This window comes from Leptinotarsa decemlineata, unplaced genomic scaffold (genome assembly GCF_025532065.1).
Source record: "Leptinotarsa decemlineata unplaced genomic scaffold, Ldec_3_MD MMD2_tig00026336_RagTag_RagTag, whole genome shotgun sequence".
In the NCBI taxonomy this organism is placed as follows: domain Eukaryota; kingdom Metazoa; phylum Arthropoda; class Insecta; order Coleoptera; family Chrysomelidae; genus Leptinotarsa; species Leptinotarsa decemlineata.
In genome coordinates this window covers 319375-347156 of record NW_027412692.1, presented here as the reverse complement: position 1 = coordinate 347156, position 27782 = coordinate 319375, and the positions used below count along the sequence as shown (strand labels likewise).

The window sequence follows — 27782 nt, the reverse complement described above, 5'->3', positions numbered from 1 at the left end:
TTGAGTTAGACAATGAAAGACAACTTCCATTTCTTGACTCTTAGGAAGGTTTGGTAAGGATAGAACTCCAGTAACATTCATTAATACACAAAAGGTTCCAAACATTGCATCACAAGTATAGATAACCCAGTTTATTATGTCAAATCAGTTTGATTTGACTTTATTATTATTCAGGTTTCCTTACAATTCTCTACGTTTTCACCCTATCCATGTATTTTAATCCTACATTTCTCATTTCATAGTCATATTTTCATCGAAATCTTTATTTATATAAGGCTATGAAAGATACATGATGTGATGAATCTGAAATCGAAGGTTTCTGATCAATGATGGCATTCAGTTGGAACTGACGGTGTTGCAAAAATAATGAATATTCACAATTTTATTGCTAGCATGAAAGGCACCCTAAAACCATTAGAGAAAGTTCAAAATAGAATGAAAATTTTGCAGAAATAGTATTATCTTTGCACTTAGGTAACTTGAATATTGAAAACTCCCCGTAATTACATGAATGAAGTCGGCAACGAAATATGTGTTGAATTTCTTGGAATTTCAGACACAATCAGAAGTAATGCACTGTCTCTCAACTCGCGTTTCGCTAATCAGGTTAGCATCATCAGGAGATGTCTCAAACTATATATTTACAATCGTTAGTCATTCATATACATCTGGACGAATCATTAGGTACGTAAAGGGAGAGAAAGAGGGAGTAGAGTATAAGTTGAAACTCAATTATGATAAGTGTCATCTAATACTATTTGGCAATATATATGAGAAGGAATTTGTCACAAAACATCAATATTAAAATAGTTAATACCACGTTATCAATAGTTGAATCTACAAAAAAATCAGGTGAAATTTTTTATTCTGATTTGAAATTTATTCCCATGATAGTGATTTACTTAAGAAATATTACAATAGTTTGAGGTTGATTTGTGCTCATAGGTATGGCTTGAATCAATCAATACGTAAATTGCCCACTGAAACTTTGGTTCTTCAGAGATTCAGTTATGGAGATGTTGTCTATGGAAATCTACTTACCAAATTTGAGTGAAATCGCATTCAGAAAATTCAAAATTTCTGATATCGCTGAATTGAAATGATTGACAATTTCTAACCGCAGACAGTCAAAGTTTCGTTTATTATTGTATAAAATAATGAAATGCAAAGTTCCCCTGATTCTTCATTCATTAAATGTATAAAAACAAATATAATTTGCATGTTCCATCGATTCTTCATTCATTCGATGTAAAAAAACAAATAATATAAGATGCATGTTCCACATCATTCTTCAGCCTTTTTCAACATTTTTCACCTATTTAGCCGTCAAAATGCACAATTCATTCCTCATCAGTTGGCTTCATTCATCTGAATATCAATTTAAACGTCATTTGAGATTCAATTTTCTCCAACAGCTATGATAAATTAAATAATGATCCCGTTACTTATGAATTATTTACTATTTATAGGTTTGGATAATTGCTGTATTATAGATCACTACTTTATGAACATATTTTGTATTTTGATAAGAATGCTTTTGCAATACATTTCTATTCAATTATACAACTTATGTTAAGTGAAAGAATAGACTTAGACTAAACTTCGCCTATTTTATGTACATGAAGGAAATATAATAATAATAATAATATCGTTTATTATGGGTAAAAATACATTTATACATAAAAGGTAAAGGGTTAGCCAAAGGCTATCTTCCACCCCTCCAAAAAATTATACAGTGAGTATAAGAAAATAATTATAAACATACTTATTTACTATCATAACAATAATAGAGAAGAGAAAAAGGGGTAAAATTTCATTCAGAAAAGAAGGGGCCATATAAGAAAACATTCTTGAAATTTGGAAGTACGGTGCCTAGGTATGTTGAATGAGATAATTCTCAAATTGACCATATGTATGTCAGAATGCCTGCTTAATAAACTATATAAATAATGAAGTGTTTTAGTTTGAAGCTTAAACAAAACTGACACACACTTAAACAAAAACATTTTTATCAAATATTGGACTCTGTACCTCACATTCAGCTCCTTCATTTTTAACAAAAATGGGGTGACATGTTCACCATATGGTATACAGCATACGAATCGCAGGCAAGCATTTTGTATACGTTGTAACTTCTGTTTGTTATATTGCGGCAAAAAATTGTAATACACCGAACAACAATACTCGATATGGGAGTAAATAAGAGTTTTAACTAACCTGAGTTTCATTTCTTCTGATAACTGATACTTGAATTTATATAGCGATTTGACTATGAAGAATGATACTTTGAAAATGTTTGTCAAATGTTCATGGAAAGACAAAGAGCTATGGTTACGGCAAGATTTTTAGCACTGTCTACCCAGTCAATGTCTGCGTTATCGAGAGTGAGCCTAAAGCTACACTGAATTTCTACTATTTGTCTTGGAAACCCTATGCATAAGGCCAAAGTTTTATTTGGATTGATTTTCAGTCCATGATTCTCCGAGTATAGGAATGTTTTGTGCAAATCTGTGTTTATATTGGCCACGCAACTTTCTGTATCGGTGTTATGAGAAGACAAATATAACTGTATATCATCTGCGTATAGATGTACTTGACAATGTGATAAGAAAGTGGGGTAATCAAAAATAAACACTGAAAACATCAAGGGTCCTAAAATACTTCCCTGCGGTACACCTGAGATTGTTTCTTTTAGGAATGACCATGAGTAATCATCCAGTTTGACCCCCTGTGATCAGCCTGTGAGATAGCTGGTCATCCTTTTAAGAGAAATGTCATCGAATTCTATAAACTTGAGCTTGCTGATGAGTAAATCGAAATTAACTAAATCGAAAGCTTTACTTTGATCAAGCAGTACTGAAAACGATTTATTGTTATCATTATTATTATTATTAAATCTCTTTTACTCGATGCCTGAATGATTGATTATATGGACTCATACACGAATACACCTTCAATATCCAGGAAAGCAGCTAAACATTTTTTATTGTCTTTTACCTGTGACTCAATATGGAAAATATTCGTTGATATACTTGCCCTGTACTTATATTGGTTCTATTATTAGTCCCATTGCTCATTATAACCAGTGGTGACTCTCACATACTTTTCTATTGTTCTCAGAGTTCAAATTATATAAGATTGATTGAGCGGTCTTATGTCCTTTGTTGAATTCTGCAGGATTTTCCAGGTTATTGAAAGAAGGTGGCCCTATTACTTCTCCATATTTTTACTATTAGGTTGTTCCAAACGTCTTGTCCGTTTTAATGAGTCTACTTTGAATTGTAATATCTTAGTGAAAACTTATTCAATTTAACACAAATAATCGCTATTTGAATCAGTGTCCATTAATTTCGTCAGCATGAAAATGGGGTACCTACTTGGGAATCAATGTATAGAGTACAAAATTCTCTGTCAATCTCTACGACAGTAAAATAAATATTTATTGAGATATGGAGCTACAAAAACACAATAATAATACAGACAAAAGTTTCGAAACAACTTAATATTTATGCTCGAGCAAAACTAATTATGGGGGTCACATACAGTTCTTGAAGTAGAAATTCTGGACCCTTTCTGCAGCAATACTTAACAGATGCCGTCTGGTCGTCGCGATTTATAATTGAAATGAATTTGCAGCTTATTTAAACTTCTTGAAAGTCTCCGAACTATAACAAAATAATTCATTGAATCTTTTGCCATCTGGTAACAATTCAATTACCATTTGCTACTCCATTTAGAGATCATAAATTATTAATCACCACCTCCAATAATACCGCTGAGAACCTGTACGTCATTAGCTCTGTCAGACCTTTTATTAAAATGACGATTACTTTGAAAGATAAAGTATTTCAATTCAACATCTATCGTCACGTCAGAAATTAGTATTTTCTTCTCTCGAATATTGTCCTTGGCTATCATTATTCAAATCATTATTATGAATACTGGAGCCATCAAGAGTGATTTATTATACTACACCAACCCTCCTCTAGAAAACATGTTATTCACCCTTTCCGAATCGAAAATTTCGAGGAGTCACAACTGAACAAATTTCGATTAAGTAACTTTGATTAATTAAAATCAGCCAGCCATATTTCAACCAGACGAAAATTCGAAATTAACATATTTTCTCTAGCGAAACCTAAAGTGTCTACATTTACATTCTGGTGCATAATATATGGCTTATATCTCTTATTAACCCACACATTACCACATGAAAGCTGAATATTCCAGAAATTATTCGCAACTAAATATGAACATTCAATAAAAGGAGAGTGCTTGAGTGGTGATGTGATTCAGACAAAAACTATTTTCGTGTCAACGTCTCGTTGAAAGTAAGTTTTGGTTGACGATTCCAAATTTGGAAATGAAATGATTTGTTTATAAAACCGTCATACGGTTGCTAAAACGAACATTTCTTTGAGATATTGGGTCGTGAAAAATTTTGAATGTTATTATGGAAAGCGCATTTAAAAAATTTCAATTTTGAAATAAATATAATTTTATAGTAGGAAAAAATTACAGTTAACCATCTAAGAAATGAAGAAAGTAACCAATTAAAACAAAGTAACTATACATATAAAGATGTGCAGATCATGCAACAAAGTAACTTTTAGACACAAACAGAAAGAAAAGCCATCGCGAAGCAGCTACTTTTATATGAACAGTTTGTTAGACCCCTCTGCACCTGCACGTTAAGGAGGTTGCGTTAATGGCCATGCATGCGCACGGCTGTAAACCTCGCAGTAGGAATGGGTCAATTGAGGCTGAGCCTCCTGGTTGCCTGCGCAACCTCTGCTGCAGGAAACCAGGAATGCAACTGAACCCAGGTTTGTGTTTAATAAACCCTACAAAATTCAAATAAAATAGAACACAGTCAGATGCTACAAATGCAAAACGCATATATAGAGACGGCTCAAAAATCAAAGAAGACTCAGGACGTGGAGTGTACTCCAGATCACTAAGCCTAAGGATTAAGTGGGGAACGGGAAAAAATACCAGCGTGGTTCAAACAGAACTGGCTGGTATCTCAATCGCCACAAAAGAAATAACTACGAAATGAATTTCTGGCAAAAACATAACAATCTACCCTAGCCTTGAACAGACAACGTGTTACCTCAGAGCTAGTACCAAGTGCCACCAAGATTTAGCCAAAGCCTCGGTAGATAATAACATTATTCTGAGGTGGATTGAAGGGCATGACAGGGGTAAAGGTTTTCGCATTGCCGACTCTTCAGCCAAGAAAGCGGCTGGACTAAGAATTTTAGGACCCAGTGCCTGATGACTTCGACACTTCGACAATTGCAGAACTAGCCAAACGTTACACCCATGATCAATCCCCAAAGGAATAGGATGAAATCAATGGATGCAATCTTGCCAAGATCACCTTGGGCAACCCTAGGAAGCTGGCGCCGAAGAAATATCTGGTGATGACCAGGAAAAATCTACGCTTGATAGTAGGATTTCTGACTGGCCACTGTCAACTAAGGAAACACCTTCATAAATAAGGATCTATATATATATATATATATATATATATATAAATATATATATATATATATATATATATATATATATATATATATATATATATATATATATATATATATATATGACTTCAGTTCTATTGAACGACGCGACGTTTAATTTATTAATTTCACTTGTAAGATTTTACAATATATTTGAGGTGAGATGTAAATTAGTAATTAATTATTTTTAATATGAGTATATTTTTTTAGATTGTATCGATTTCTTTAAAATTGTTATTCACTTATATGTATAATTTATTAGTCTTTGACTAAATAAAGGATTTATATATATATATATATATATATATATATATATATATATATATATATATATATATATATGCAGGATGTGTGAACAGGAAGATGAAAATGTCAGGGATGTCCTATGCGAGTGACCAGAGTTATCGTCAATAAGAGAGTGTATGTTCGGCGAGTCTTGGTCTACACCTGCCGATATAAAGGAGATGTCTCCACCTTCCTGGAAAGGACAGGATGAACAATGACCTAGAAGGGCAACAATGGATCACATGTGGCCTAAGTGCTGTGGGCCTACACTTACCCTCCCTACTCTACAGATACAGATGAACAGTTTGTATTCCAGTTTGTAATCCAAACATTCGTTATGGAATCAGATATCATTCACAGGATTCCTACACAATAAAGTGAATGAAAAGTGTGAATATTCATCTTACTGGTAGACTTACTGGTAGACATCCTATGTTTCGCCCTAAGACACTTGCCTTATCAGCTCTTTAGTACCATTATAAGAAAAACACCCAGTTCATTCATATAATTACGATTTGTCATGAGTGTGACAGGCAATATAATTTCATTGTTGTCTGATTACGATCGAAATTATTTCTTTTGTGAATTTTCAAAGCGTAATTCATACGATCTGCACAAACTGTGCAAATGTGAAAGTTATCTCCTCTTTTGATTTTTGAGAGTAAGAAGATGTCAACGATGGACAAAGTTTCCATCATTTTCAAATTTTCAATAAGAGGAATAAAATGTAAAATCACTCATATGGAAACAAGGAGAAGTAGAATTCCGAAACCTTTCTTTAGAAAAAAAATTATCTCTTCTTAAAATATACCCCTTTCAATTAAAGGGATCAATCTATTCTTTCTAACTTGAAAAAAAATTGCAACTGACCTTTCTTTTGGATTTGTTAATGAAACATTTCCCTATGTAGTTTTTGTATTAATTAATTTTTTTTTGGTTTATTGGGTTTCCCAGGACTCTCAGGGAACTGTGTCGATAAATATTACGAAAAGTATAAATGAGTAGAAAAATGATTGAATTTGAATGTATCATTAGTAGAATGATAATTAGATTTTCAGCTTTTTTATGATTCTAGTTTTGTCTTATTCTATAATTTTGTCTTTGTATGTATTTCATATGCTTCCTATTCACTTTATATTTCCTCTAAATGGGTTCCGACGTGCTGGTCTGTAAAAAAATAAATAATTTCTTGAAATTTCATCGGTTGTCTCACTGATGATAATAATGTAATGAATTTAAATTAAATATTAAATAGAGATTGGTTACAATCTCTGAACTACAAGTTCAATAAAACTGCTTCAAATTCAAATATAACCCTGTATGTAAGTAAACACTTCTGCAATACCCGGAAAAGCCCTATAGCAGCCGAATTCGGCAAAAAGCCCAAGAAAGGAGTCAGTGATCGCACAAGTTCGTTATATCTCCCTCCTTTCTTTTTTCTAGTTGGAAAACTTCCTAATTCGGCTGACGAAAATGAAGTCTAACTCGATGTAAAACAAGGTCTATTCATTGTGCGAATCTCCCGCCTTTGAATAGGTACTTTATTAAAATATTCGGCGTCTCCCAAGAATACCATTGTTGTTTTAATTGAAGACTACACAGGGCGCTATAAAATTCTTCCTAATTAAATTTGTAAGTTTGCTAGTTTTTTCATTTGCATATTTATTTTCTTTCCGAGTTATAATGCGATTTCCTACCTAATTGTAGATTTTTAAAACAAGGGATGGGATTTCCTAGCTAGGGGCTGGTAATTGATAACTCCGCGGAAGTGAATGGTAATGGTCTTTTCGCGCTTCAAGGTAAGGTGGGGTGATTTATATTCATGATATGGCACAACCGGGAACTGACTGTGACAGGAAATATAATTTTATTGTTGTCTGATTTTGATCGAAAATATTCCTTTTGTGAATTCTTAAAGCGTAATTTATACAAATACGATCAGTCTGCATAAACTGTGCAGATGTAAAAGTAGTCCCCTTCTTTTTTAACTTTTGAAAGGGAGAAGATGTCAACGTAAGACAAAGCTTTCCTCATTTTTAGTATTTCAGTAAGAGAAATGATATTGTAGAGTCACTTACTGCAGAAATTACGCTAGACACTTTTTTGATAACAGGGGGTCTTGAGTTTCTTACTTTGATAGGTCTTTCAATTCCATATCCAACATTATGTTAATTTTTTTAAATAGGAGCAGTCATTCCTAAGTAATCAGCAATGTTTTATGTAAAAAATTAGTTTGTATGGTGAGTGGTCTTTCAAGTCAGATGGTGAGAGAATGGATCTGCCGAACTCAAAGAACCTGATTCGGTCCCCAGCGGGGCAGGCACAAAGTATATGCTCTGCAGTTCCATCATTTTCCAGACAGAGGCGACACACACTGTCTTCCAACAGTCCAAGTCTCTGAATGTGATGATTCAAATGACAGTGACCTGTAAGAAGGCCTGTTAGACATCGTAGTTCATCGCTACTGTAGTCCAACAACTGTTTGGAATCAAGCTTCGAAGGGTGAATAAACGCCTTGAGTAAGCCAATCCTGGAAGATTCTGCCAGAAGTCCATAACTCTTCTTGCCATCCAGGTGTTCAGTGTTTGTTTGGCAAAGCCCAAAGTGATGCCAATGACAGGTTCTGGTCCAGGTGAAGCCGCTTGCAGCACCCTCCCTTGCAAGAGAGTCAGCAGCTTCATTGCCTTCCAGGCCAGTATGGCCAGGAATCCAGACCAGAGACAATCTGTTTAGTCTTCCTATCGAGGAGAGTCTTTTTTGGCAGTTTGCTACTAATTGAGACATTGCTCGGTAGGAGCCAAGAGCTTCCAACGCCGCTTGACTGTCCAAGAATATTCTTATTGACTTGTGAGTGAGGTTGGATTTATCCAATCTCTCCGCACACAATTCAATAGCGTAAATTTCCGTTTGAAATACAGTCGCATAAGTTCCTAGGCAGGTAGATAACTCTGTCCTGGGTCTGCGACTGAAAACACCTGCACCAGAACCGGAAGGCGATTTTGATCCATCTGTGAACCAACAACTATCTGCTCTTAATATTTCCTTCTCCTTCTCCGTGTGTGGTACCATAGAACGAATAACTCACCGCCTGTCTGGACAGTGTCGAAAAATCTGCCGGCGCAACTACCTAGCTTAACTCACCAAGGTATGTCATGAAGGTACAATACAGTGATATCATTTCTAATTTATTAAGTCTCAGTAACCTTATTATATACAGTCTGCTGATATTGAAAATCACCACCTACAATTAGATATACGAAAAATTGGATTTCCAGAAGTTCCGTGTGAAAAAACTGTCTTCAACTCCCCAGCACCTTTTCAGACAAATTTCAAAGAAGATCCTCTCAATTTTTCTCAAATTTATTGTGACAACTTCGTGACAATTCCTTAAAAACCACTCCCACAGAATAGAAAAAACTATGGGAGATTTTTCAGTTGAAGGGAAATCATAATTATCTACTCGGTTTTGTAATAATGAAAAGTGATAAATGCTGATTATGAATGCAAAACGTTAACAGAGTACTCAAACAAACTTTTGTGATTTTCTTATGATTTTTCACAGATGGTAGATATAGGCTGGTTTATGATACTTTACCAGGTCCACCCTATTTTTGAATCGCAAACGGGTTGCAAACGAAATCGTTTCATCCAAAATAAACACTTCTCCCAATCACTAGAAATGTAATACCTTTCTCAACGCGCGTTTCACCAACCAAGTTGGCGTTTTCAGGAGATGAAGAAACTAATTCCTAATTCTAAGGCTGTGGGCACGAAAATCGCGACGGCCGAGCGATGGCAACTGCGAGACGGCGAGGGGCGATGACGGGCACTAAACACCACCGTTCGTTTCGTGTGCGTCACCTATACCGTCGATTCTGTTTTATGCATCGCCACCGTTCCGCCGTCGCGTCGTTTTGCCATCGCTCGGCCGCTTAAGGCAGCCTAAGGCTGCGGGCAGGCGGGAGGAGAGCAAAGGCGACGCGGAAGCGATGAGAAAAAAACTAATGTGAATTGTAAAATGGAATCAATATTGAAGAATTTATCTCGTGTTTTTTTGTGAAAACCTGGTCTATGGGACAGCAAAAATGTTAACCTTAGCTCATAATGAAGGGTAAAAAATTCGCCAAAATTACTTCTTTCTTCATTTATTGAATGAACACTATCTTTAGATAATAATAATTCCGTTCTGTTTATTAGACTTGGCTCCAATAGTTCTCTTCGACGAAAACTTGTGTTACGATGACGTGACATGTTGCTCACAACTCTACTCCAGCACGACCAAAGTTTCGTGCCCAAGCAAGATACTTCTCGTCATCGCCCCGCCCCGCTGTCGCCATCGCTGGACCGTCGCGACTTTCGTGCCCCCAGCCTAAAATTGCGAGAAATTTTCTTGCTTAGTCTGACCAAAAAAAATTTTGTCACAGTCCTCACAGTCTATTTTTTATATCTACGCCTATTTATATTTCAACATCGTGTCGTTAGGGCAATTTAACATTTATTGAAGTGGGCAAGTTCAAGTTTTTGAAGATAGGATCTGATACATTAGTGTATTTTGGTTCATACGCAAGGACGATAAACTTTAAATGTATGCCTTTTGGAAAAGTCGGAGATTCACAAAGATTTGTTCTGGATTTACTTTTCCTAAGAGGGTGTATCAGGTTGATGCCATATATACTGACTTTTCCACGACAATCATTTATTGAACTTTAGGGTAAATTCACAATTTACAAAATTGTAAATTTTTGATGTTTGTTGATGACCTCAAATTATTTTTAATAGTTCTGAATGATAATGATATTAGTTTACTTCAAAGGGATTTAAATAATCTGTCTGATTTGTGTAAGTTCAACTTATTAGATTCAAATATTGCTCAAACTGGATAAAAGGATGATTATATTTGACATTTCTTTCATTTGTGAAATATTAAATGGCATTCTGTCATGCCCATCTATGCTATCACAAAGAATACTGAGGCATAATATTTCATTTTACATTAGTTTTCACAGAACAAACTAGAGTTTTTAAATATCAGAGAGAATACATTGGATGTTTTTATTAATTCTTTTCTATAACCTTCAAAACACTTCAAAGTATTATAATCGCTGGTAGACTGTGTGATTTGTTGTTATTTTTCAGTTGTTGCCTTATTCTAGAATAAATCATTTATTTTTGTTAATTTTATATTGACACAACTATATTATAATCTGCTATTTTGTAATTGAGGTTTTCCGTTTAATAAATAAATAAATAACTCATCCACTGTATTTGAAGGATACCTGTTGCTTTCAGCTCTGTCTCTGATACTATTTTTCTCAATATCGTACTGTTCTTCACTCAAGGGGAATGTAACAAGCCTATGGATAAGAAAATTTAGTCCTACCATTTGGTGTTTTGAACAATGGTGTGAGCTATCACGAATGTTTCTGAAACTACTGGCATTCCTCCCAGAGACATCAATTCTAGACCTGGGTTACTTCTAATCACAAAAACAGGGTCTTTTTGCTCATCAAAAAAAGAAAGTTGGCATTTCACTTTCTCTTATCTGAATTTGAGTAGTACTGATTTCAAATCGAATTCGTTGTAGTATGGTATAGTTACTGTATTCAGAAACAAGACCGTACAATTTCATGTTAATATCCAAAGACATTATTCAGAATTTTGCGGCATGGAAGAAAAGTTTAACGGTTCATTAACTTTCTTTACTTTACTACCGCATTACCTGATTTGGTTAGGGAATTTGATCATAATTATTTTTAATTGTCGTGCAATTAACACAGTAATCACCGCGAACGTGATTGAACTGATTATTGATAATAAATCATTCAAATATTATTCACCGGATATTTACAAAATAGACGTTATTTACTGTCCATTAATGTTTATGGCGTTAGATCTACAGGTTTGACAAATATTGCTTTGATTGATGATTTTATAATGAAACTCAACTGATCATTTTATGTAGCAACTGTCCGACCGAAAGAAATATCAGTACGAAAGTAAATTTTGCTAATTCTGAGGATCTGTAAATACTTTAGGGTGGAAGTTCAAATAAAGTAATGAAAATCCATTGCAGACAATAGATTTACTTACTCCCCAGCCCTTTCGCCAACCGACTACCATCTTTTTAAGCACTACGACAACTTTCTCGCCGGTAGAACCTTCGCCAATCAGAACCAGGCAAAAACGGCCTTTTTCGACTTCATCGAATTCCGATTACACAATTTTTATGCTGACGGAATTAATCGACTTGTGTGCACTGATTCAAATGGCGCTTATTTCGATTGAATTGATTATGTTTTTACTGAGATACTACAGTTCAAAGTAGATCCATAAAAACGGACCAAACTTTTGGAACAACAATTTTTATACTATGAACTTCATTCAAGACCAGTTTCATTACATAGTAGCTTCTTCATTTGAATTTCGGTGTCATTAATTTTCATTAAGTAACGGATTGGTATATTCAAAATTAGAGATAATATACTTGAAGTAAATGGTTTATTTCCACAACTGAATTGCAGAAAAGCAAAGTACAATTCCTCCTGTGATCCGAATATGATTGATTTGTATTCGTATTGGTATTTATATCTGAAAAAGCATAGACTATGAACTGATGAGTTGAAAAACTATAAACTGGTATAAATTGCTGTAGTAATATAATAACTATTCTAATATGAAACTCTCGAATAAATGTAGAATATCTTCAGAAAACTAAGTAATTCACAAAATAAACGCGATCATTTTTGCATAACAAAAACGTATTCATACATGATTACATGAAAAGATTGAATTCGAACAAAATAATAATACATTATTTTTCTGAATATGAAAATCTGCTTAGTTTTAAAATAGACCGTTTTCTATATTTCCGGCTTTTTGATGAACTAAAGCCATGTATTGTTTTACAGACATATATTGATGAAATGAAATGAAGCCACGGTTAATGTGATTACATACTGAGTAGATTAAACCTTTGAAATTCCATTAGTAGAACAATCAAATACGTGTAATAATGTAAACATTTTCATAGATCAGGCTATACAATACTCAAGTGAAGCATTCATTCAAAGTGCTTTTGAATTGTATAGATTTTGAGCATATCCATTTGGAGGATTAATATATATATATATATATATATATATATATATATATATATATATATATATATATATTCCACTACTTAAGAGCTAGTATATAAAGGATACGAATTCGTATTTTTATTATAAAATTATCTGCCATTACTGTATATAGATTGATACTCGTAACAATTGAGTGTGCATCATTGCTATCGTTGTAGTTATTGAAAACAAGAAATGGAGATCATCTTCACAGAGGACAGTTGAGTTCAGCAATGTATCAGTAATATCACTGATGTATCTATGACGGGTCGTAAAAGCGCTGTTCAGTGTTGGAAAATATTTTTTTCAGCTCTGGGTTTAACTTTCACATATTTCAATACTCTATAACACTCAAATCAAACTTTATCCAGAATCCCAAAAATCGCAAGACTGGAGCGGAAAAGGAAGGTTAGAAACTTGTCATGGATATTGTTCTATTTGTATACATGCTCCTGAAGTATGATAACATTTTCAGCTGTACTCGTATTTATTGTTTATTTCGTCTGTGGCACTCACTAAGATTAGACATGGTTTCAAGAGCTCGGAGATTTTTGTTTGTAAATACAAATGGATCAAAATATTTATATCAAATCTTGCATAAAAAATGAAACATCATAGGGGAGAGTGTGTATGAAAGAGCCGATGTGATTTTCTACCACTTACTAAAATCTTACAATAATTTGATTTTAATGTTTGTATGGCAACACTGAGTTGCTGTCATCCACAAACATTTGACAGTTCTGCGAAAACGAATGGCGTCGGTAGACCACATCAAGGATTTTAGGGCCAAAAAGTATGTTCGTTTGCGTTTACTTAATTTGTTTCACAAAGAGAAGTGCAGCATGAGTTGATAAAATTGATATTTGTATTGTGAGGTATATATTTAGCACTACTTTACATTAATATTGATGTCATAATGTATACGCGAAATAGCTGCATTTTGAGGTTACACGTAAATTGACAAAATGTTTTCAAAGAGCCGGCTCTTTCATGACACGAAAACTGGCTCTGTCAATACACTATAAACTACCAAATTGTGCAGTTTGTTAGCGATGCCTATTTAGCAGCATTTAGTCTACAAAATGTTATTCAAGGATTCATCAAAATTGGCATAAATCCTTTGAATTCTAACATATTTTCTGACGATGCGTTCCTTGGATCATATGTGACTGACAGATCTGATCCAGCTTCAGAAAAAATAAAACGAGGAAAAAGAGAAGAAAAATAAACCTAGAAAAGTTGGTGTCAAGGAAATGTCAACAAAACAAATTATAAAAAAACTAAGTTCCAAGGCACATTATGAGCCCAGTGATTCCAGCGCCAACATATTGTAACGAATCTGAAGCCGGCCCTGACCGATATCTCAGTCAGCAAACGCATGACTCATCGCGAACCATCGCGAAAGGTATAGATGAGTGCCGAAACCCCTAGAGAGATCTGGAGCGATCGTTGCCGATATAAAAAGGCCGCCTCTAGTCCAGAGCGGCAGTCTGTATTCAGAAAGCGAATCGTGCGTTTAAATAAAGAATTCGAACAGTGAAGATAAATTAAGCGTTAGTTGCTAAGTGTTGTATATAAATTAGTTGTGATAGTGAAATATTGTTAAAAATAAATTTGTGTAAGACAGTTAATTCTTTAATTCGTTACAATATCTTTGCACGATGATTCCTCATTAACAAGTTCTGATGATGAAATTATTCTATTGGAATTGAAACACAAGAGGATTACTTCACAGCAAGATGAAAATTATTGTATTGTGTGTAATGGAGATTATTCTAAGAGCAAAGTAAAATGGTACCAGTGTGAGATTTGTGATGATTGGGCTTATGAGTCTTGTGGCATTGAAGGTGTTATACATTTCTTTTGCCAAAATTGTTTTTAGTTTATCATTTCATAAGGAGACTGATTTAAAAAAAAATATAGTTATATTAAGATGCTCGAGAATATTGTAAGATTGTGATTTGAAACTGTAATTTTGATAGAAATAAGCAATGTTCAAGTTTGATTTTGTAAAGAGGAGCCTTGTGGCATTACAAGGTTTCTATTTAATTAATTATTTCACAATGGAGATTCAAAAAAAAATACATTATATTGCTTAAGATTGTTGTAAGATTGTAATTTAAGAGTGATAAACAACTGATTTCCACAGAAATAAGCAATTTTACAGTCTGATAAGATTTGTATAACAGATAAATAGTTTATTAAATAATTGCTGAAAGACTGTTTTTTTTTATCAAGAGGAACCCGGCTCTTTCATAACACATTCCCAGCTCTTTCATACACATGTTACTTACCATATTAATAATTTTTGCCATTGTATATCATTTTATTTTGATTGGATAACCATGACTATCAAACTAATTATTTACAAAAAGCATATTTATTCAATAACCATCTCCTGACGTTAAATTTTTTGATGTTTTTCAAAACTGGCTTTTTCATACACACTCTCCCCTACAAACCAGCACGTCAACAACCGATGAAATTGTGGAAAAAGTGGAAGAAATGGTTATGAACGATAGCCGAATCACAATCATAGAAGTCGGTGGTGATTGGCGTGAAGCATCAATCCGAAAAAAACACCCGGATTTCTGGAAAAACAATTCATGACTTTTGCACCACGATATACTTGCTATCTTTTTATTGTTTGTTCGTGAATTTTTGGATGAAACAATACTGTAACAAGCACAGATTACATTAAAAGCGCAAAACAATACTGTAACGATGTCGCAGCCTCCACATTTTCCAGACATGACTCAGTGTGAACTTATACTTTTTCCAAAAATGGAGGAAACCTTAAAAGGGTGGTCGTTCACAAGCACAGATGACATTCAAAGCGCATCATTGAAAGAGCTAAAGGCTATCGCAAATATTGAGACGTATTGCAAGAATTGAACGAAGCGTTGGCACAAGTGTGTAATATCTAATGGGGACTATTATGAAGGCGACAACATTGAGGCACACAATCTAAATGAATAATTTGGTTAAAAAATGAAAATTCTTTTCTGAACGTATCCTGTATTTCAGAAGTACACGACAAAACACATCTGCCTATCTCTTTTAGTTTCAACCTAATACAACTCTAGCTTTTCACTTTTCAATAACTTCTCCATTTGCACCGGTGCATATCAAAGATAAAGGAGTCAGTTGCACAGCCAAGCTTTGCGGTTATGTTTGAATTTTTATCTATCACTTCACTGTGCAATTTTTATGGTGGAGAGTGATATAGGTTCAGATGAAAAATAAATTTCTAATTTTAGAAATACCTACAGTTAAAAAAACGTAATATGAGTATATTCTATAATTACACAACATTTTTCATTTATTAGAATTGGTTGCAACGTAGTTGACTATACGAGCTCTGTTGAAAAATTAAAGTGAATTTTTCTTAAAAAATATTCATTTATTTATCAACTCCTATTCTGTCCACTTCAAAGTACTCATATATAATATACTCGTGCCAGTGGATAGGGGAAAGGCCAGGGACTGGAGGCCCTGTCCAGACATGGTCGCCAGACTCCTGGTCAGTGACAGAAATAAGTAGGGTGAGGGGAACTAAAACTCCCTAAAAGCCTTTGCAAAACATACCACCGTGGGCCAGCCTACCCAAGCTAAAGTGTAAGGAATCGTGCTGACAGCTGAATGGCCGCAGGGTGATATGCGGTTACGAACGATCCCCTTGGGGAACTGGGCGAAACCATCTTTGTAATCAGCCTACCTCTGGAAATGTGGGGCTCTGCCAGAGATGACTAACTCTTCTCATGCTACTCGTGGGAAAATACATGAATGAAACAAATACAAAAACAGAAACAACAAAAACAAAAACCAATCCCGAGGCTGGACAGGAGTGCAGCACGGTGGCTGGGGATGAACAGAAATGTCCACCCCAATCTACCGCTTAGAATGAGGCTGGACGTAGCAGATCACCTCGTGATGTAATACAAAGGCCAAGGCGTAAGCGCATTTACGGCACCAAGACCAAAAGGAGAAAGAGAGCGAAGGAGGCAGGAGTGGCAGCAACTATAAGTGCACCCTCCTCCTCTCCCACTCCACCTTCAACAGCAAGGGCACTTCCCGCGGCGGGCGCCAAGAGCTCCGCCTTAAATAAAGGCAAGGAACCGGCTGCCCCTGCAGGAAAGCTCCCTCACTTGTGCACCTCCACGGAGGGAACCCCAAAAAGGTTGAAGAAGCCGCACAACGCCGATAATGTTGCTGCACCTTCTAAAATCTTCGCGGAGGCCACCGTGAGACACCTCAAGGTGTGGCGAGTCTTGGCCTACACCTGCCAATATAAAGAAGATGTCTCCCAGTGATCTGTCCACCTTCCTAGAAAGAACAGGATGGACGATGACCTAGGAGGACCACTCCTCGGGAAGATGTACAATGGGTCACATGTGGCCTAAGTGCTGTGGGTCTACACTCACCCTCCCTACTCTACAGATACAGATACAGAATCATAATAACGTTTATTCACACTGACAAAATATACAAATACATATTACAAAAGTTACATACAATGTTGGTGTAGAATAAACTAGCTGTTCTTGATTTCTCTCAGCGAACCGATTTTTATCTCCCCAATCGTCGCTAATCGCCGTCCTTTCATGGGTTTCTTCAATCTTGGAAACAGGAGAATCTTGCAGGGGCAAATCTGGTGAATACGGTGGCTGAGGCATGATAATTGTATTGTTTTTGGCCAAAAAATCACGAACAAGCAATGCCGAGTGAGCAGATGCATTATCGCAAAAGCCATGAATGTTTTTTCTCAATACCGAACGATTTCTTCGTATTGCTTCTCGCAAGCGGCGTATAACTGCAAGATAATTGTCCTTATCGACTGTACGACCATGTGGCAAGAACAACTGATGCACTACGCCACGGTAATCGAAGAAAACACTGAGTAAAACCTTGACATTTGATTGAACTGTCAACATATGTTCGAGGCAGGTATACCAACATAAAAAATAAAAAACGCTAATCGAAGTACGTAGCCCGCGAAATTTTAACATTCACCTTATTTTTTGAGCCGATCTCGTATGTAGAGCCGTGCATGTTTTCCTCCAATAAAAATATCAGAGACAAGGGCATATAGTACGTATTTCTCTAGTTGGCTATGACTTTGAATTATGACAATTACTTTTATAATAATTGTATATGGTTATTATCATAATATCAGTTTTCATCAATATGATAAAACACAGCTTGTACATTTTCCACAGGTTCTAGCGAATTGTCTGAGTGAGAACAAAAACGTCACTGCCTTCATAAACAAAAAGTGTTGCACATCAGACACCATCATTTTAGTTTACCGACCGCAAATGAGTAAAGGTAAAGTTGATTTACCGGACAGAATGAAATAAAATATTTTGAAAGCCCGTTAAAAAAGTGTAGAGGATTATTTTTCATTCGAACAACGATGTTAGGCAAGCTCCTGTATGCAGACAATTTCTCGCGTGTTGATTGTTTATTGTTTGGCTTCCAAATTCTGAATGGGTGTAATCAAAAATTATCTGCGGTGGATCCATTCTCATCCTCATGGCGTGCCTCACATAATTGAAACTCCTATTCATTTTTCATCTGTGGGTGGTCAGAATCTGGGCGATGTTTTCATACTAGAAATTATTACGTACGTTTTCTTTTCTCTTCGAAAGGAACGTATTTAACATATTCTAATAGATTTCTCTTGAGCACTGTTCGCTACTCAAGTGGTAAGCATGGGTGGATGCTGGTGTCACCGTGATAGTAAAATAAATATTTTTTATTATGTAAATGTTGATCGAGATAAACAATAGGTGGGTCGAGTGTCCATTGTCAGCTCTTTGTTAGGTCTAGCTGACACAAATAGCTTGTATTTAAAAGTGAAATAGGGTTTCCGGCAATGGAAAATGATATTGAAAGCCTCACTTGTTGAAGTGGCTTGTGAGTATTTTATCTATAGCTCTATTGTATTTCTTTTATATACAGTGTGTCTCATTTCAAATCAGACTATTCCTGTATTTTTTTGGCCCGATGTCGTATTGTTATTTTCAGCAGAGCTTCCAAAAACGTACTTGCCAAAAACACATCCACCGCTCTGGAACAAATTGTAGCCTCAAGGAATGAGAAATCGACACAATTTTGGAAAAAAAGTTTTCAGAACACTTCCCAGGCTCACTACATATCCTAAGAATTATTCGAATCAGTGATAAGATTCACCTAGAATTATTCTACTAACGGGAAAATCGGCCAGTACTCGTGAGTAGAATACATCACTTTTTCTTTTGATTTGAAAATGAAACTTTCTAACATGAGATTAAGTTATGAAGGGTATCTCGAATGACGTGAATACCATCAAATTTCATATCAAGAAGCAGCTTAAAAAAATTATCCAGAATTTTTTTTTTGCTTGGTAATATTCATTATCAAATGAGTTTGAAAATTGAGTGAAAAAATTGACTTGAGCCCGAGATTAACTCTACGTTTGAAACAAACAATTTCTTTGAGAAGAAGCATACAAATTGATGTAATATAATGCTATTCATGTTTTCAGTTATTACAATTCTGGTACCAGGTGAGTCATTCTTGAAAAACATAAATTTTTTCACCATATTACAAATATCTAGTGAGATATACTCGTTTTCATCTTTCGAGTCCATGTCTTTAATCCTGTTTGTCGTTAGGAACTATATATTTTAAAAAACTTCAATGAATAGACGTTTAAACATATTTTGAAGTAGGAAATAATCAATACTAACTTTGATCGAAAATGATTGAAACACAACTAACTTCATTAGGAATTTACTCAGTTTACTCAGTCAGAAATTATTTTCCAAAAGATACAGGGGTTGTGGGAGATAAAGTAATACCATCCGTTCCTATATCATCACTGATTTGGATATTTGCAATATGATTTATGATTTCAAACAAATTTCTCGAATCTGTTTAAATACAGTGAACTAAGATTTGAAGCTTTACTTGATAAAAAAATTGACCCCAAAACAATACTGAATATATTTGTTTTCAAATTTTTTTTCAGATCAATAGAGAATCTGCTAAACATAGTAGAAGAAAATCTGAAAAGTTTACCACGAAAAGTTATTGCAAAATATGAATCATTTTAATTAGTAAATAATTTTGAAAATGTTGCTCATGAATAAAATAAATCATTGGAAGAATAAAATCTGTACATTTAGGTTTCTTAATAATGGCTGACGTTTCGAAAAGCTGTCTATCAAAACATAACATTCTTGGTAAAAAACGCCTCAATTGAAAAAAATTAGACTGCAAATTACATACACTAAACTTGAACAAACTGTATGCGGATTTAAATTTATTAATTTTTTGGATTGTGAAAGATTGAATATCCAAATAACGAATAACAAATACCACCCAAATCAAGAAAGACTCTGGGCGGTATAAATAAAATCTGTTTAAATATTTAAAATCTGTTTGAAATCTGTTTAAAATCTGTTTTTTCGTAAACCAGCTGTCGCACCCCTACGAACGACAACCCTCAGAAGTCGAAACTTGTGCGAGCTAAGGATTAACGAGGTCTTATCTTTTAACGTGTGATTTCTAACACGGGAATAAAACTGAAAAAGGAACCTTCTTTAAGAGAAAAGTGCAAAGAGACGAAATTATTCCAAAAAATGCAGAAGAAAAAAGATTCCTATACGTGAAAAAAGTGAAAGGAAACGGATTTCATTAAAGAAGTATATTAATGAGTGTTTTCTTATTCTCGCAAAAAATCATTTCAAATAAAGGAAATGCAGGACGAGATGTATCGCACGCGTCGGCGTATTACGATCCAGCAACTAACCAATTGCATAAAAAATAGTCGCCGAAGTGCGTAATTTAAAATAGATTGATCCATTTATTACGTTTGTATTTTCAAAAATATAAGAGAACATTATGTTCGACAGAAAACTGGAGAAATCGCAAACACCATCATTTAAAAATGAAAATGAATACATATCAATCGAACCTGCTTATCATGAATTCAAAATCTTCCAATTGAAAAAAATATTCATAAATTGATAATTTACATTGATAAAAAGTATCAAATCTACAGCAACGCTTGAAATAACTTATTGCAGACTTCAAATTTTTTTGAAAGCTGCGGAAAGTTGCATGTTAAAGTTGCGAGATAGGTCTGGACTGTCTTTTTATTTATGTAAGGAATCCTTCAATTTTTAATGGAAACTGCTTATATTTATTCATACGTTCTATACCATTTCCTCAATATCAATTACATTTCCTTCAAAGGAGACGATATTTCTTCACTTTTCATTATATTTATACACTTCGAAAGATTCTCTTTTGCAAGTGAACGGTAATTATATTTTTCATCTCCTCCACCCACTCTATATATTTTTACTCCTGATAAATAAACATTTCGGTTGTCAAAACCGAAGATTTGCCATAGCGACTAAATGTTTTTATGTTAACCGAACGAAAAGCCCTGGTGATTATTTTGAGGTAATTTCTCTTGAACTTGAATTCTTTCCTATTCAAACAAATTTGTCATTCTTTTTAACAATGTAGTCACTGAATGCCACCTAGAAACAACGTCGGCGGAGATTGAATCTTACTTTGGAAAGAATAAACGGACACGTTTTGGTACACAAAGGGGAGGTTAAATTAGTGGTTACGAAATGTCCAGCCCTCAAGAAATCGCCTGCAGTGTTAATGGTTTATTATTCCATTATATTCTGAAAATATTTCTTCATAAACAGACATTTTTTTATAAATCATCCGATGTGGACAAGACATTGAAGTTGTAAAACCGCAAACATCCTCATCGTAAAATGAATATAGGTTGGTCATAGTAATTTAAACTTGTAAACATGTATTCGAAATCTTCCAATTCGAAAATATATTCATAGAATCTTTCCAATTGAAAAGCTCTGAATTTCCAGTAACGCTTGAAACAAGTACTTGCAGTCTTCAACCGTCTGAAAGGCTGCAGAAAGTTGTATGTTTAACTTGTGAGGAAGGTTTCAAGCGACCTTTTTTATGTTAGGAACTCCTCCTTATTTAGAGGTAATTGCTTACATTTATTCATACACAGTTTCAACTTTTTTCCTTCTAGAGAGAAGGCATTCTTCTACTTTTTATTGTAATCACATGAATTGAAAGAATTCTTTTCATTTTGCAAGTAGAAGCAAATTCTACTTTTGATACCCCTTCCCTCAACTTCCTAAGTAATGAATATTGTTCCAAGATTTTTCTGGCGAAAGAAGATTTCGGTGGTCATAAACGAAGCTGTTACGCCAGCAACGCCAGTATGGAAATCGCATTTAGAAAATGCCAAAATTAGGTACTTTTTAGGTGCTTTTCAGGTACCGAAGTCAAAAATTAGGTGCTCTGTAACTTACATCGCAACTCAATACTCAAAGTTGCGTTGTTATGTTGCAGTATGTGATGCTAGCAACGCAATGAAAATAATAATAAAATAATGAATGTTAAGGGAACAAACACTATTAGGTGCTAATTAAGTGCTGAACGGTGAGGATCGGTAGCCGGGCGGTTCGACGTGGATGCTTTGTTCACTCAGTAAATCGGCCGATGTGTGAGTCGATGGTTCAAGCCCCAGGCTGAACGCTCAATTTTCACTTGCTATCGTCCAACCCGTGTTATGAATCACACGTTAAAAGGTAAAACCTCGTTAGTTCTTAGCTCGTACAAGTTTCGATTTCTGAGGGTGATCGTTCGTAGGGGTGCGATAGCTGGTTAACGGAAAAAACATATCTTAAACATTTTGTTTAATGGTGGTTATCGGGTCCATGGTGGTTAACGGGTCCATAAGCCCCATATGAATTATGGAATCTAGATTTACTATAAATATCTAATGAGCACCTAATTAGCACTTTATTCTCATACCCTTACTTATCGAGGAACGTACTGTAAGAACTCAGTTCAGTCATAGTGGTTTTCCATAATGCCCCATAGGCATTATGGAATCTAGGTTTATTTATTATTTATCTAGTGAGCACTTAATTAGCACTTTATTTTGATTGTCTATCTATTAGTTTACAAGTATCTCAAGACTTTATTGCAAATTGTTAAATTTTCCTCAAATCAGGTATCTCAAATTTTTTTTTCACTTATTCGCGGTCGTTTTCATCTTAATTTCTTGTAAGCACCTAATTAGCACTTTATTACCACGCTTAGTTTATACCTGATAGAGCATTCGTCCTCGTTTTCGACAGACCTGATTCTTAGATCTGTTGTTTAGCGAAATTGGAAGCTTTTGTTTATTAATTAGAAAATTTTACGATCCTCACCGTTTAGCACTCAATTAGCACCTAATAGTGTTTGTTCACTCAACATTCATTATTTTATTATTTTCATTGCGTTGCTAGCATCACATACTGCTAGCAACGCAACTTTGAGTATTGAGTTGCGGTGTAAGTTACAGAACATCTAATTTTTAACTTCGGTACCTAAAAAGCACCTAAAAAGTACCTAATTTTGGCATTCTCTGAATGCGATTTCCGTACTTTGCGTTGCTGGCGTAACAGCGCTCATAAACGAGGGTTTGCCGTGGACACTATAAGTTTTCAAGTTAATCCATTGAAAAGAATTCTATTTATGACTATTCTGAGGTGATTTGTCTTGAACTTGAATTCTTTTCTATCCAAACCAAACAAGTTTGTCATCTTTTTTAACAATGTGGTCACTAAACACTACCTAGAAACAACGTCGGCGAAGATTGAATCTTATTTTGGAAAGAATAGACGGACACGTTTTGGTACGCAAAGGGGAGGGTAAATTAGTGGTTAGGAACAACAATGTCCAGCCCTCGAGAAATCGCCTGCTGCGTTAATGGTTTATTTTTCCATTATATTCTGAAAATATTTGTTCATAAACAGATATTGCATCCTGACATTTTTCTATAAATCATCCGGGGTGGCCTCGTGAAAGACAAATGGCGCAGTTCAATAGTGAAACTTTTTTTATCTTAACTGTCGAGGGGTTGGTTTTCGAACATATATATTCCTGTGCTATTGCAATGCGTGGCAATGCGCTGTTATATTTATTACTTTTTATCTCGCTTCTCTATGGCAAGGGCAGCGGTCTTTCTTTTGTGATAAAGAAGTAGGTTCACTCAATTTGGGAGTAGACATGTTTTGGAAAACGCATGATATCAATATATTGTGCTCTTTTTGGAAATAGCAATGGCTTTTTTCTGCCATAGTAACAAAAAATATCATGCCTATTTTGTTTTAGTTTCACGATCGGTTTCAAATTATAACACTTTCTTGGTGATCATTCGTTAACTCTTTTACGTAGGTATTTATTTTATTATTTTGGTCTCTGCTGAACCTTGACGTTAGACTTTTTTATGTCAATTTTTTGGCATTTCACTTAATTCCACTGTTATAATGTAATCATATTTCTTTTATCCCATTAATTCATTATCTTCACTTCACTTCTAAACGCAATCTTGTGACAGACGTAGAATTGAATCATGTAAAAAAACAATTCGATCAGGCCAGTCTCAACTCCCTACACTGTAGGTAAATGGACTGACACCTATCAGAAAACAACTACTCCCCTGGATAATACCACGAAGGGCGTTGGATTACATCCGACAGGTGTCAGTGCAGGATTCTTCACTGAAGTTATTCCTGCATATGCTGTTGGCGATACAACTGCCGCAATAGATTTTCAATTATTGGAACACACTTGCAGACCGGTTTCAGGCTGTTTGGCCACTCATCAGTGCAATGTAGTGTATATCATCAACATAAAGTCGATGATTTCCGATAATTCAAAATTGAATTCTTTCAGAGAATCATTTCTCGAACTAAGCTGAAGCAGACAATAAACAACACGTTTGTCATCGCCCCATCTGGCTGTGAACGAGGTAACCAATTGCATATCCGAAACTTGCCCAATTCCTCGTATAAGGAAAGGCAACTTCCCATATGTAGAATATTTATTGCAAATATTTGCAAATGTTTCAAAGATTCATCAATAACATTGACATATTCAACATTTTGAAACACATTTGACATTTGTGGAGGACTTTTGAAAAGCTAAAAATAAAACAACCTTGCATATCTGTATAATCTGTAAGATTTTTTATTACCGACAAAATTATTGAACATAACAAGTTACTGATGAATAGGACATTTTTGCGTTGTAATTTTCAATTAACACAATAACTTTCCGGGGTGAACTAAAAAGTTTACTACTTCTACACCCGCATAAAGATCTCCAGATTGTGGAATGTGAAAATTTTCAGAAAACTTTATGAAAAACTCTGATTGTCTTCACAGAAATGATTGTTCAAAATGGAATTTTCCTTGCATTCAAATTTTCTGCTGCACTGAAATACTTTCAAAAAATTAGTGAAAAATTAATTCATGAAAAGGTATATGAAAAAACAAACCGTGATATTTTATATGTATGTGAATGTATTATAATTGTGAACTACTTTAATTAGAATAATCATATACTAGTACCGCACTTTTTAAAACTTGTTAACGTGAAAAGAAAAACTGGTTGTGGATATTATCATGAGAATTAGTGTCGATTAGTCAATTAGTTATTTATATAACATAAACAAGTGAATCGCATCTGTGATTTTTCTGTTCATTAAAAGCAGCCGTAATCATCGAATATTTGACGTATTTTTGACGTATTTCAGTATACTATGATTCCAAAATAGTAGGCACTAAATTTTCAGAAATGATTGACGTTTTCTGCCTTGATCTGTCTCTTGCAGTGGCGTACGGAAATTATACTAAACATATGAAAAATGAGGATAAAATATATAGAATCACAACCTTGATAACATTTCTTTCGTTTTAATGCAATAATATTTACGAGATTTCTGTGCCCACTATTATGAAATTGTACTGTAACATAGTGACGGGTTGGCTGTCCATGTTCATTTTTCACTGCCTGAACAACTGTGCATGCTGTTTTTGGTTGAGTGCATTAGCTTGGGATGCGGGGGTTGAGCAAACCGACCATCGGATGCCTGCTTCCACGTAGCCCCGCTGGATACGGGAATGACAGAATCACTTGTGGTTCTGTTATTACCTAACTGAATGACATCCCAACGATGGCTTAATCTTAAGGTGTGTGGACACTGAGCCTATCAGCTGTCTCTACGGAACCTTGGAGATACCGGGCGCCCTCTCGTCGTAGCATCGCCTTGTCACGGTCTGCTGTGATTGACCTTCTTTCCCTAGCTACTCGTGGGACTTCTATGGACAGAGTAAACTTAAAAATTCCTTCTGACCCTGAGTCTATAGAAGAGATGGATGTTGAGCTTACGACTCCAACTGACCTCACTGTAAATTTAGATCAGGAACGAGAGCTTCTCAACTCTATAACTCCTGATCCAATAAGTGAACCTTGAAAAAAAAGGTTTGATGGTGCAGCCAGGAAACGACTGAGTCGTCTCCTCAAGAGCGGGGTACCTTATAAAACCTCCTTGCACCAAATTCTTGAGCGGCGTATACATAATCTGTCTCAGGTGGAGGAACAAACCCCCATTAGCAGGTTAGTGAACGTTTGCGCTCAAGTCATGATTCACCAAAACCAGAGGCAAAAAAGCCCTGCACGGTTGAATCTAAGGCATCGTCAGATGTAGCTGACGTGTAAAAACCCTCATATGGGCATCGTCAGATGTCGCGGGTATCAAGGTGGGAATCTTGCACCTTGACTATCCGATTACCTCATTAAAGATGAAACAGCAGAGCATATACCTTGTGCCTGCCCCGCTGGGGACCGAATCAGGTTTTTAGAGTTCGGCAGAGCCGTACTCTTACCATCTGACCTGAAAGACCACTCACCATATAAACTAATCGGCTTCGTTAAGAAGCTGGGTTAATTTGGTCGAGTGTGAATAGGTGTGAGCCACAATAAACCCTTGAGGGTTGCGGTGGAGGGTCGAATAGATCCACTCACTTTGGACCTAATCTAACCTTACATATAGTAACATAGTTGCTTTACACACACATGACAGAATAAATATCATTTAATTCAATACCATTCATCTGACCGGATAAAAGCAGAAGTAATATTAATTCCTTCATAAGTGATGTTGAGTATAGTTGTTACATAAAATCGAAACTATGTAGTTTTAAATATCATTTCATGGCAGGTTTGGTTGGATTTAACTGTAAAAAATGAACTATTTCAGGTACTCACTTCTGGTAATATGAAATCGTAAAATGCCCTCCTTCTTTTCATGATCGCATGCTGTAGACCTTTATTTATCATCTGAAATATTGCCAGAGAGTGAAATCTTCTATTTCACCAAAAAATCCTTTTTTTGGAATCATGTTGTATATGATATTGTTGCTGCACTAGAGTTTGTCTTACTATTTGTTGGTAATATTATGAAAGTATGAATGGACTGACTCGTTACTTGATGAAAATTCCATAATAATACTTAAAAAATGTTCACAAACATCTTTATTTCTAGACTCATTTTACTAACACCGTAGCTTGTTTGATCATCATCATGGATAATATTATGGAAGATCAAAGTCATGAAATGAAGCTTTCATTGAAACCTAACCTAACCGGCATCCTAACCTAGCCAAAACTGCTTTCAGCTAGTGCAACTAGAGCTTGAATTATCATTGAATTCATAATAAATGATATGTTTTTTAATTCTATAGTAGTTACACTAGAATCTAGCCTTTGCTGACTTCTGACTTCTTTGCGTCTTCTGACACAGTATAACCAACTCTATTGCCAAAAAAAAGTATACTACTGTAGGGGTTTGTGATCCGTCACCAATACCCAACAAACGAAAATGTTCCCAAAAACTAACAAATTATTTCAGTGTGAAATGATTGCAAAATCCAAATCGAACACTCGAGAACCGAGGATAGTTAGCTCTTAG

The 27782-nt window shown here is 35.1% G+C and overlaps 1 protein-coding gene across 1 annotated transcript in view; it reads right to left on the bottom strand.

The window, feature by feature from the left end:
- Window positions 1-27782, bottom strand: part of Ten-m (teneurin transmembrane protein Ten-m) — a 319613-nt gene that overhangs the window by 78560 nt on the left and 213271 nt on the right. The gene's annotated exons all lie outside the window — the stretch shown is intronic.